Below are 9,440 nucleotides of genomic sequence, written 5' to 3' on the forward strand. Positions count from 1 at the left end.
ATATATATATATATATATATATATATATATATATATATATATATATGAAGTCCAAGGAACTGTATATATGTGTATAGGGATACACAGGGATTCCACATATATATATATATATATATATATATATATATATATATATATATATATATATATATATATATATATATATATATATATATATATATATATATATATATATATATATATATATATATATTTTACGTTTTTTTTTTTTTCTCTTCTTCCAATTCTGTCTTTTAAGGCTTTCAGGTTTGATGACGTAGAAAGGGGGAGTAAGCCTGCACTTTCTTCCCAGAACTTTCTTGATCTTGCTCCCATCAAGCACCATCCGACAAAGAACTACATCGATAGGTTTAGATCCCAAAGAGTGATAGCAACTCCAAAAGTCTCCAAAATATAAATAAATAAAATAATAATAATAATAAATAAATAAATAAATAAATAAAAGCCCCCAAAAAAGTTTCAAGTGTCCAACATAAACCCAACTTTCCAAGTCTTCAAGGTATAACCACATTCCCGTTGAGTTTCCAAGATATGTATCACATTGTGAGTTATCAATCCAGAACCCACATTTCAAGTATTCAAAGTAAAACCAACTTACAAAGTCTCTTAAGGATAACTCATTTACTAATTTTTTCAAAATTTGTGAGTCTCCAAGGTAGGACCCATATTTAGAACCATCTTGGCAGAACCCTTTTCCTGAGTCTCCAAGGTAGTTATTTAAACCATCAAGGCAGAACTCATTTACTGATTTTTTCAAAATTTGTGAGTCTCCAAGGTCGGCCCCATATTTAGAACCATCTTGGCAGAACCCTTTTCCTGAGTCTCCAAGGTAGTTATTTAAACCATCAAGGCAGAACTCATTTACTGATTTTTTCAAAATTTGTGAGTCTCCAAGGTAAAACTTGTATTCTGGCTCATCAAGGTATAACTTGTTCAGTGGGTATTGTCTTGATAACTCACAATGAGTACTATTGCTGTAAAACTCTTTTTCAGGATTTTGCTGGTCTCCAAGGTATAACTCTTTGGTTGGGTCATCAAGGACGAACTCGTTCTGTGGGTCTTGGTCGCTCATAAGGTCTTCAACCAAGCCAACAATTTCGCCCCAAGTTGTAGCAAAAGCAGTATTTTCATTTCGTATTTCAGACACAATTTCCTGTGAGAGAAAATAATAATGTATTAATTAAGTTATTTAATTATTAAATGAGTATGCTTCAATCAAAGTTTGAAAATAGAAAAATAAAAAATCTTACCTCAATAGATAAGAGGTTTGAATCCAGTTCATCAACTTGAAGGTTTAGTTCCATACAAGACAGAGAGTTCCAAGGAACACCAAAGTCATCCCACTCAAGGTCTTGGTCGCTCATAAGGTCTTCAACCAAGCCAACAATTTCCCCCAAGTTGTAGCAAAAGCAGTATTTTCATTTCGTATTTCAGACACAATTTCCTGTGAGAGAAAATAATAATGTATTAATTAAGTTATTTAATTATTAAATGAGTATGCTTCAATCAAAGTTTGAAAATAGGAAAATAAAAAATCTTACCTCAATAGATAAGAGGTTTGAATCCAGTTCATCAACTTGAAGGTTTAGTTCCATAGAAGACAGAGAGTTCGAGACAAGCACACAAAACACCATTGCCAGCAAAAACAAATGTTTAAAATGGAGCCTGGGTTTGAAGCTTTTATAGAGAAAGACTGGTGGGTGTGGCTTCCTTTGGAAATTCCCTGGGCAAGCCTAGGCAAGCCTTCATTGGGAAATTTTTCAAAACCATAACATCCTGTAATTTTCTAGTGATTTCTTTGTGAGTCAGAGATGAACTGGAAATGATGTAAGAGTGGGCGGGGCTTAGCAAAAGTAGGCGGAGCTTAGGAAAAGTGGGCGTGGCTTAGAAAAAATACCTTATGAAAAGTGGGCGGAGCTTAGCAAAAGTGGGCGGGGCTTAGGAAAAGTGGGCGTGGCTTAGAAAAAATACCTCATGAAAAGTGGGCGGAGCTTAGCAAAAGTGGGCGGGGCTTAGGAAAAGTGGGCGTGGCTTAGAAAAAATACCTTATGAAAAGTGGGCGGAGCTTAGCAAAAGTGGGCGGGGCTTAAAGAAAAGTGGGCGGGGCTTATTGAATACCTTGTGGAAAGTGGGCGGGGCTTAACAAAAGTGGGCGGGGCTTAAAGAAAAGTGGGCGGGGCTTAACAAAAAATAACCTGTGGCTCAGGAGGTGGTCAAACAAGAGCATTAAGAGAAGTTTATCATTTCGTAATGGCACAAATGGGGTATCTTAAAAAATATAAAGATTCAAATGTTTTGTTTGTCAATATTTTAGATGGGGATTATTGTGCAAAGAAAATTAAACTATTGAAGGAATTTGAGAATGAACAAATCTTTATAGGTTCAATGAGTGAGCTGTTCAATTCAATGAGGTTCAACCTCCAAGTTAAAAGGGGAGACAAATAAATATACCTTGGGATAAAAAGGGGATTTATTTTTAGGGAAAAAAATTATGAATCGCTGAAAATCCCCCATTCATTTACATGGGGAAAAGTGAGCCAGAATCAGTATTCTTACCCTACTGTCCAAAATAAAGATAGTAAAAGAAAAACGGCTATCCTGAAGAGTCGCAGCATGTATAAATGACATGTATTCCCACTAGACAACGGGTTTGGGCCTAACTACACATGCACTTACCGAGATACCTCACCTAAGGGACCTGAATGGTGGTTTGCGAATTTGGTAACCACAACAATATAATATATATATATATATATATATATATATATATATATATATATATATATATATATATATATATATATATATATATATATTGTTGCGAATTTGCGCCCGCCGGTGTGCGAACGGCCACGTAACTCGAATCGCGGCACGTCGCCCACCGGACGGACAATTCTGTCGTGACCTTCTCGGACCAACGCCGGGAGCCAGTCATGGGTGGGCCTTTTGGCCTCACCACGATCGAGCCAATCGGCCCCCCGCGTGGGATAGGGTTGTTCGCCAAACTCGACCTACCTAAGTACCCACGCGGAGGGTAGACCGGGCGATCGCACCTCACCGCAGGTCGACTCCGGACACGGGCCACTTAAGCGATCCGTTCCGTACTATCGGGATAACCGAGCGGTGTTATCGTCGGCCTCGACGGTTCCGATTAATTATCGGGCGTATTAAGCCCACTACCAACCCTTTACGTAAAGCAAGATGGAGATTCCATTAAAGAAAAGATGAAGTGAAACGGGAAAACAGTTCAACATGATGCACATTTATTCCGCTGCACACGGAGAGCACACATATACAATTAAAACAATTATTGCACAAAAAGCAATTGCAACAAAAGAAACACAACAATGCAGATCTACAACCGACTACGCGTACACACGGCAACACTTACACAGTTTTACTTCACCAGACTGGCGCCACACACACGTTTACACAGAAAAGAAAAGAAAAGGGCCACCCTCAAAGACAAGGGGGCAGACGGGGCCTGTGGGCCAATATTTGCGCGGGACCTGAAAGAGCGGTCAGGTCCGCGAGACCGGGTGGATCCTACCCGTGTCTTTGTGATGAGCCGCAAATGTGGCAGCGCTGCGGTGCCCCGACTTCGTGCTCCTTCGCGGGTTTTGTTGGCACTGCTTGGAGTGGGGTGGGAACGGGGCCCCCTTTTCGCACTATCTCAGCACGGGTGAAAAAAGGGGGGGGGGGAAATTGTTGATGCTCTGGGGAAAGAGGATAGCTGGCTTGCTTGGGTCCCGTGACGAGCGATTCCACCGCGACCTCGTCGCCGACCGCCGTCTTCCTTGCCTCGGACCCGAGCTCCTCGGTCTCTTCCCCAATTCTCCTCAGCCGACTGCAGCAAACCACCTGTACGCCCTCGCCTCCCGACTCCACTCCGCGCTCCAACCCGACTCTGCCCAAAACACTCTCCGCTCTTCTGAGGCCGACTCTGCCCAAACTGACTCTGCCGAGACCGACTCGACGCAAACCGACTCTGCCGAGACCGACTCGACCCAAACCGACTCGACCGAGACCGACTCGACCCAAACTGACTCGACTAAAACTGACTGTCCAAATTCGCCCCGCGCTCGGCGCTTTATAGGCCGGCAGGAGAACCCATATGCAAATTTCTGGATCAGAACGAGTTCGGGGGTGGAGCCACGCTCGCCCATTGGACGGAGGAAAAGGGGCGTGAGTCTCCCCTGATCCTAGAATTTGCATATTTTGATTCTACACCGACGCGGCTGGAGGCGGGGCCAAACCTCCCCGCGCTTGCTGATTGGACGGATCAGAAGTGAGCGTGTAGCATTCCTGATCCGAATTCTCCTCGGTAAGGCCGCATTTTGCACTCGCGGCTCGGCTCGCGTCCCGTACGAGCCCAGGACAGCCTGACGCTCGGTGCTCCCAGGTGGTGCGGGAATGGCCGCAGAAGGAGAGAGGTGAAGGTGGTGGAGGGTTTATGGTGGTGGTTTATGGCCCTGGTGCCGTTTGGAATGGCGGTGATGCGATGTTTGCGGGAGCGAGTTGTGAAGGTAAAGATCGTGGCTGTTGGCGTTGTTGTTGTTGTGAAGCGGCGTTGTGGTTGGTGGTTGTTGTGTGATGGCGGATGAGACGTGGTTGGTTCAAAATAAAGATAGAACAGAAAAACGGTTATCTCAAGGGGTCGCAGCCCGAATGAATCACATTTATTCCCTCTAAACAACGGGTTTGGGGTTAACTGCACATGTACTTACAGAGATATCTCACCTACGGGACCTGAATGGTGGTTTGCGAATTACCTCAACCGCAACACTACCCCCTCCCCTTTTTACAGACTCGTCCCGAGTCGTCAAATTTTCGTGTGCCATCATGTGTAGTTCTCCCCTAGTACGTTTTACCTACGGATCCCTGAGTGCGACATTCATGGTATTCGTGTCCCCAAAATAAATAACCTGAGGGCTGCGTAACTACCTAAACAAACCCACTCACACGGACGACTTAAATAAAATTGCCGGCACTAAGACAGACATGCCGGGGGCGCACTCATATGTACAGTACATCTTAACCTTAACTTACAAATTTTACACTAAACCATGGCCCAGGATCAATGGACTCTGCAAAAAGAAAGCAGTTAGCAGGGAGCCAGGCTGCTCGCATGCAGTCTCTGACTCAAGCAATGCAGGTGACAGGGAACGTGGCCGGCTGCTCACACGCAGTCCAAGGCCTTCCCTTTTGAAATGAACGCAGTGAACCAAAACGGTGCATGGGCTGCACAAACGCAGTCTCTGTGCCAGCTCAAGTGGCACACGCAATGAACACAATGGATGGATGGATGAATGGATGGACGCAAACACGGTGCACGGGCCGCCACTGCAGGCCCGTGTTGTCGCTGCCAACAGGGCAGTTCTTGCAGCTTGCAACCTGTTGCCTTGATCCTGGCGTACATGGAAATTAACAGGGGGGGGCAAAGCAAAATTGAACGGGGGCTGGTGAACATGGGCAGTGGGCATGGCATGGCAAAGGCAGCAGGCAAACACAGCCTGCAGAACCAGGCCGCTGCAGGCAAACACAGCCGGCAGATGAACTGGCCGGCACAGGCCTTGAAGTACCGCAGCTGCAGACGATCCGGCCGGCACAGGCCTTGCAGCAACACAACAGCTGCCGATGAAGTTGGCCAGCACAGGCCTTGAAGTAACACAGCCAGCAGATGATCCAGCCGGCACAGGCCTTGCAGCAAAACAACAGCTGCCGATGAAGTGGGCCGGCCTTTGCCTTGCAGTGGAGGTTGATGGAGGGAGTGCGGTGGTGCTGGCCACTCGGAAGGCGGGCTCGGACCTACCCTGCAGTCTCCCTCCCAACCTATCGCCTTTGCCTGTCACTGTCCATGCCCACTCCCTTAATTTGTCCAAAACCAATTTTGCCCCAATTAATTAAAAAAAAATTCCTTTTCTCCCACTATAATTCGTCCCCTAACCCCCTTTATTGTCCTTGTTCAGCTAACCTATCGTCTACTAGCCTACTCCCAACCCCTACGTTCCCTTCCCGGAGGGGAACAAGGGAGAGCTAGCGTCCTGTGTCGAGGCCCAGCGAAGCCTCAAGATGGCCTCCCCAGACTTCAGCGATCTAACCCAAAGTGGGTCCAGCGGCCCACAATGAGAGTGAAGGGATGGATGGTGCGGAGGGGTACACTTCCTAATCTACCCTAACCATTAACCTTTAAACTACCCCGGGACTTTCAACAAGCGCCTCTCGCTTAAGCTATTGGTTCTAAAAACCCAGATTCCTGTCACCTGTGTTGGTGTCCTTACAATTTCGGGCCTCGCCCCCCAATTTTCTTTCTGTGCCCTCACACGGTCTCATGGCTGGGACGCGTGGCTCCCCTTGGCAGGCACGACCCTCTGCCGATCATCCGACGATGGCACCCCCGGGCACTACACTGCCTCCGAGCCTACCAGCTCCCTAAACACCGGGGAGTGCCCTCTCTGGCGACTCCTCTGAAACGCTCACGTGGCAGGCTGGCTTCCCGGGCCCCTTTCCGAGGGTCACCCGTGCCCACAACACTGCCCATGCGGCTAATGGCGCCCCGGGCCCCCGCACCAAGCGGGCGAACCCGTGCCCACGACGCTATCCCGGCCCTCCATGGGTCCTTGGCCTATTATGGCCGACTAGCCTGGTGCCCGGGGTACTCACTCAGCGATACTCACCTTTCGCAGCCACGCTCCCAGCCCGTCAACAGGGCTCCTGCACCCCTCCAAATGGGTATCGAGCCTACACTCCCACCAACAGCAAAACGACCTCCATTTTGTCAATTTGACTGACCCCCTAACTCACTCTACACTGACCCCGGGGTCCCTTGGGCGGGAATCACTCCTCCCCCCAATCACTCATCGCACCATGCATTCCCCATTCGCTCCATTCACACAGACCCGCTGGCCTCACTCACTCATCATGTACTCACCTCACAATTCTTCAACACACACACCACTGAACTCTGCCATCCTTCTAACTACCTCCCCTAACTAACTCGTGCTCCCACTTCATCCCTTACAATATAGCACGTTCCATTTAACCTACGTAGCTGAGCTACGTCCCCTCTACACATTCAAAATCTGTCACTATCTCCAAAATAATCCCATACTCCATTTTCCCAACCTAAATCTCATCTAAATTCCTTCTACCTAATCCATTCCACGGACCCCATGAGGACTTACCCCTGCCCCATGGAGCCGGTCTAGCTATGCTAACCCTTCCCCCTAATTAGTTTCCTTCCTGTGCCCAGGCCAAGGGGATTATCCACCCCTTGCCCAGGAATCATGTTCACCCGAAAGCGAGGCTTGCTTTTTCTTTTTTTTTCTTTTTTCCTCGCGCAGCACCAGCGCGGAAACTCACAACCTGCGCACCAGCGCGGCAATTCACAGCCACGCACCTTTGGCGTGACGTCATGGCAGCTGTTCGCGTCCCTCGTCCCTCTTGGACGGTACCATCCGGCAGGGATTCACCCTCCTGCCGGATTCCAACCACACACGCAGCCATGACGTCACCCGGCGCATAAAAAAGCACAAGCCTCACGTCTCGAGGGGTTCCCCACGCGAACACATGTGCTCTGCCCGTTGGAGCTTCACACATACGCCCGCGTGCAGAACCCATCTGGTCCAAATCCAAAATCCTGCCTAAACTTTGTCCGTCGCGGGATCGGCAACATTCACGGCGCTCGTTTCCGGACAGGGCTTCACTCCCGCAAGCGAGTACGTGGCGGCCTCGTGCGTTGCACAGCACGGACCTCGCGCTCGCCGCTGGGTGAACCCGGCACGGTGATCAAAACATCTACGGCCGTTATTCGGCCTTTGTCTCTCAATTGTCGTTGTCGTCGCCATTCCACCCACGCACACCTGCGTGTCACGACACTCACACACCACTCCATTAAACTCACATTCACACCGGGAGACGCGGCTGCATGTTCACACATGCCGACCGACATCTCCCTCACATACCGCTCTCTCACACACACGGTCTCCCTTGCACTCGGCCGTTCACTCACGCACCGTGCCTTACTCACACACCGTGCCTCGCACACGCGTGCCGTTTCTGGCGCACACGCAGCTCCACTCACACGTGGTGCTCCATTCATACTGGCCGTTTCACTTACACACACGGCCTCTTCCACTTGCGGTGCCCCTTTTACACACGGCGTGCTGGGAAGCACGCACTCCGGCACACTCACCACCACACCACTCACACACGGGGTCGCTTCCACACACGGGGACGCACTCACACCTTGCACCATACACACCGGGACAACCACACTGGGGATTCGTGTCCCCACAAGGGTCTCCGGGGCCTCTATACCCCCCAAGCTCGGCGTGCACCCGTTCGCAGCACTCCTCCCCTCGAACTCGCAAAGCACGACCGAACCCACCTGGTCATGAGTCGCCTCAAGGGGGCATACTCCCTCCCCTCGTTCCTGGAGGAGGCCATCCCGCTGCTCGCACTGGGTCTCCAACCAGTCCGCCAGCTCCCCCCCCCCCCGTTGTCCTCCACTACGTGTGTGTGTGTGTGTGTGTGTGTGTGTGTGTGTGTGTGTGTGTGTGTGTGTGTGTGTGTGTGTGTGTGTGTGTGTGTGTGTGTGTGTGTGTGTGTGTGTGTGTGTGTGTGTGTGTGTGTGTGTGTGTGTGTGTGTGTGTGCGTCTCTAACCCCGTCCAATTCACTCTCTATCTCCCGGGGCTCTGCCAACTCAGTCACCTCTTCCCTTGTTATCTTCCTTGTCTCAACTATTATTTCTTTCCTCCTTTCCGTCGTCACCTCGTGTCTCGTCTCACACGTTTCGGTCTCCCTACTTAGTTTTTCCCTCTCGGTCACCGTCACTTCTTCCGTCACGACCCTCGCCCAACACGTCTCCCGAATTATTTTGTCCTCACCCGCCTCCACCGCGGGCCTGACAGCCGTTGCACCCCCTCCTAGCTCGTTCGCTCCCACACGTGGCGTCGCCATTTTAAGCTCCCCGGTTATTGCCTTCATGCCCGCCTGCAGGCTTCGGCCCATGTTCTGCGTCTCACCCCGCAGTTCTCTCATTTCTTCCTTCATTCCGTGCGCATTTGTTTCCATTTGCTTGTTCATTTGTTGTGTATTCGTATCCATTTTCGTTTTCACTTCGTTCATTTTGCTGTTTATGTTCGCATGAATTTGTTGCGCATCCGTATTCATCTTTGCCAGCATGGCGAATAGCTGGGCCATGTCGGGCGCACTCAGCTGAGCCGATTCGGCAAGGATCGGGGGGTTTTGGCGGAGAGGGGGAGGGGAGGTGTCATACACCGCGGCCGCCGCCGCACCGATTTCGGGCTCTGGGTTCAGTTGGGGGAGTTCGTCCTGTACCATAAGCATTTCCTGCTCGAGGATTTCATCCTGGACCATGGATTCTACACATTCTAAATCCATTTCTAACACCCCC

The 9,440-nt window shown here is 49.6% G+C and overlaps 1 long non-coding RNA gene across 1 annotated transcript; it reads right to left on the reverse strand.

Moving 5' to 3' along the window:
* Positions 1-208: 208 nt before the first annotated feature.
* Positions 209-2,275, reverse strand: LOC147025888 (uncharacterized). Its single transcript, XR_015058789.1, has 3 exons — positions 1,563-2,275; positions 1,272-1,465; positions 209-1,174 (listed from the first exon to the last, which is right to left on the reverse strand). It is a non-coding gene; the product is annotated as an uncharacterized LOC147025888 (long non-coding RNA).
* Positions 2,276-9,440: the final 7,165 nt, after the last annotated feature.

This window comes from Eptatretus burgeri, chromosome 5, assembly GCF_056783735.1.
Source record: "Eptatretus burgeri isolate ZD-2024b chromosome 5, Ebu_testis_v1, whole genome shotgun sequence".
Lineage (NCBI taxonomy): Eukaryota > Metazoa > Chordata > Myxini > Myxiniformes > Myxinidae > Eptatretus > Eptatretus burgeri.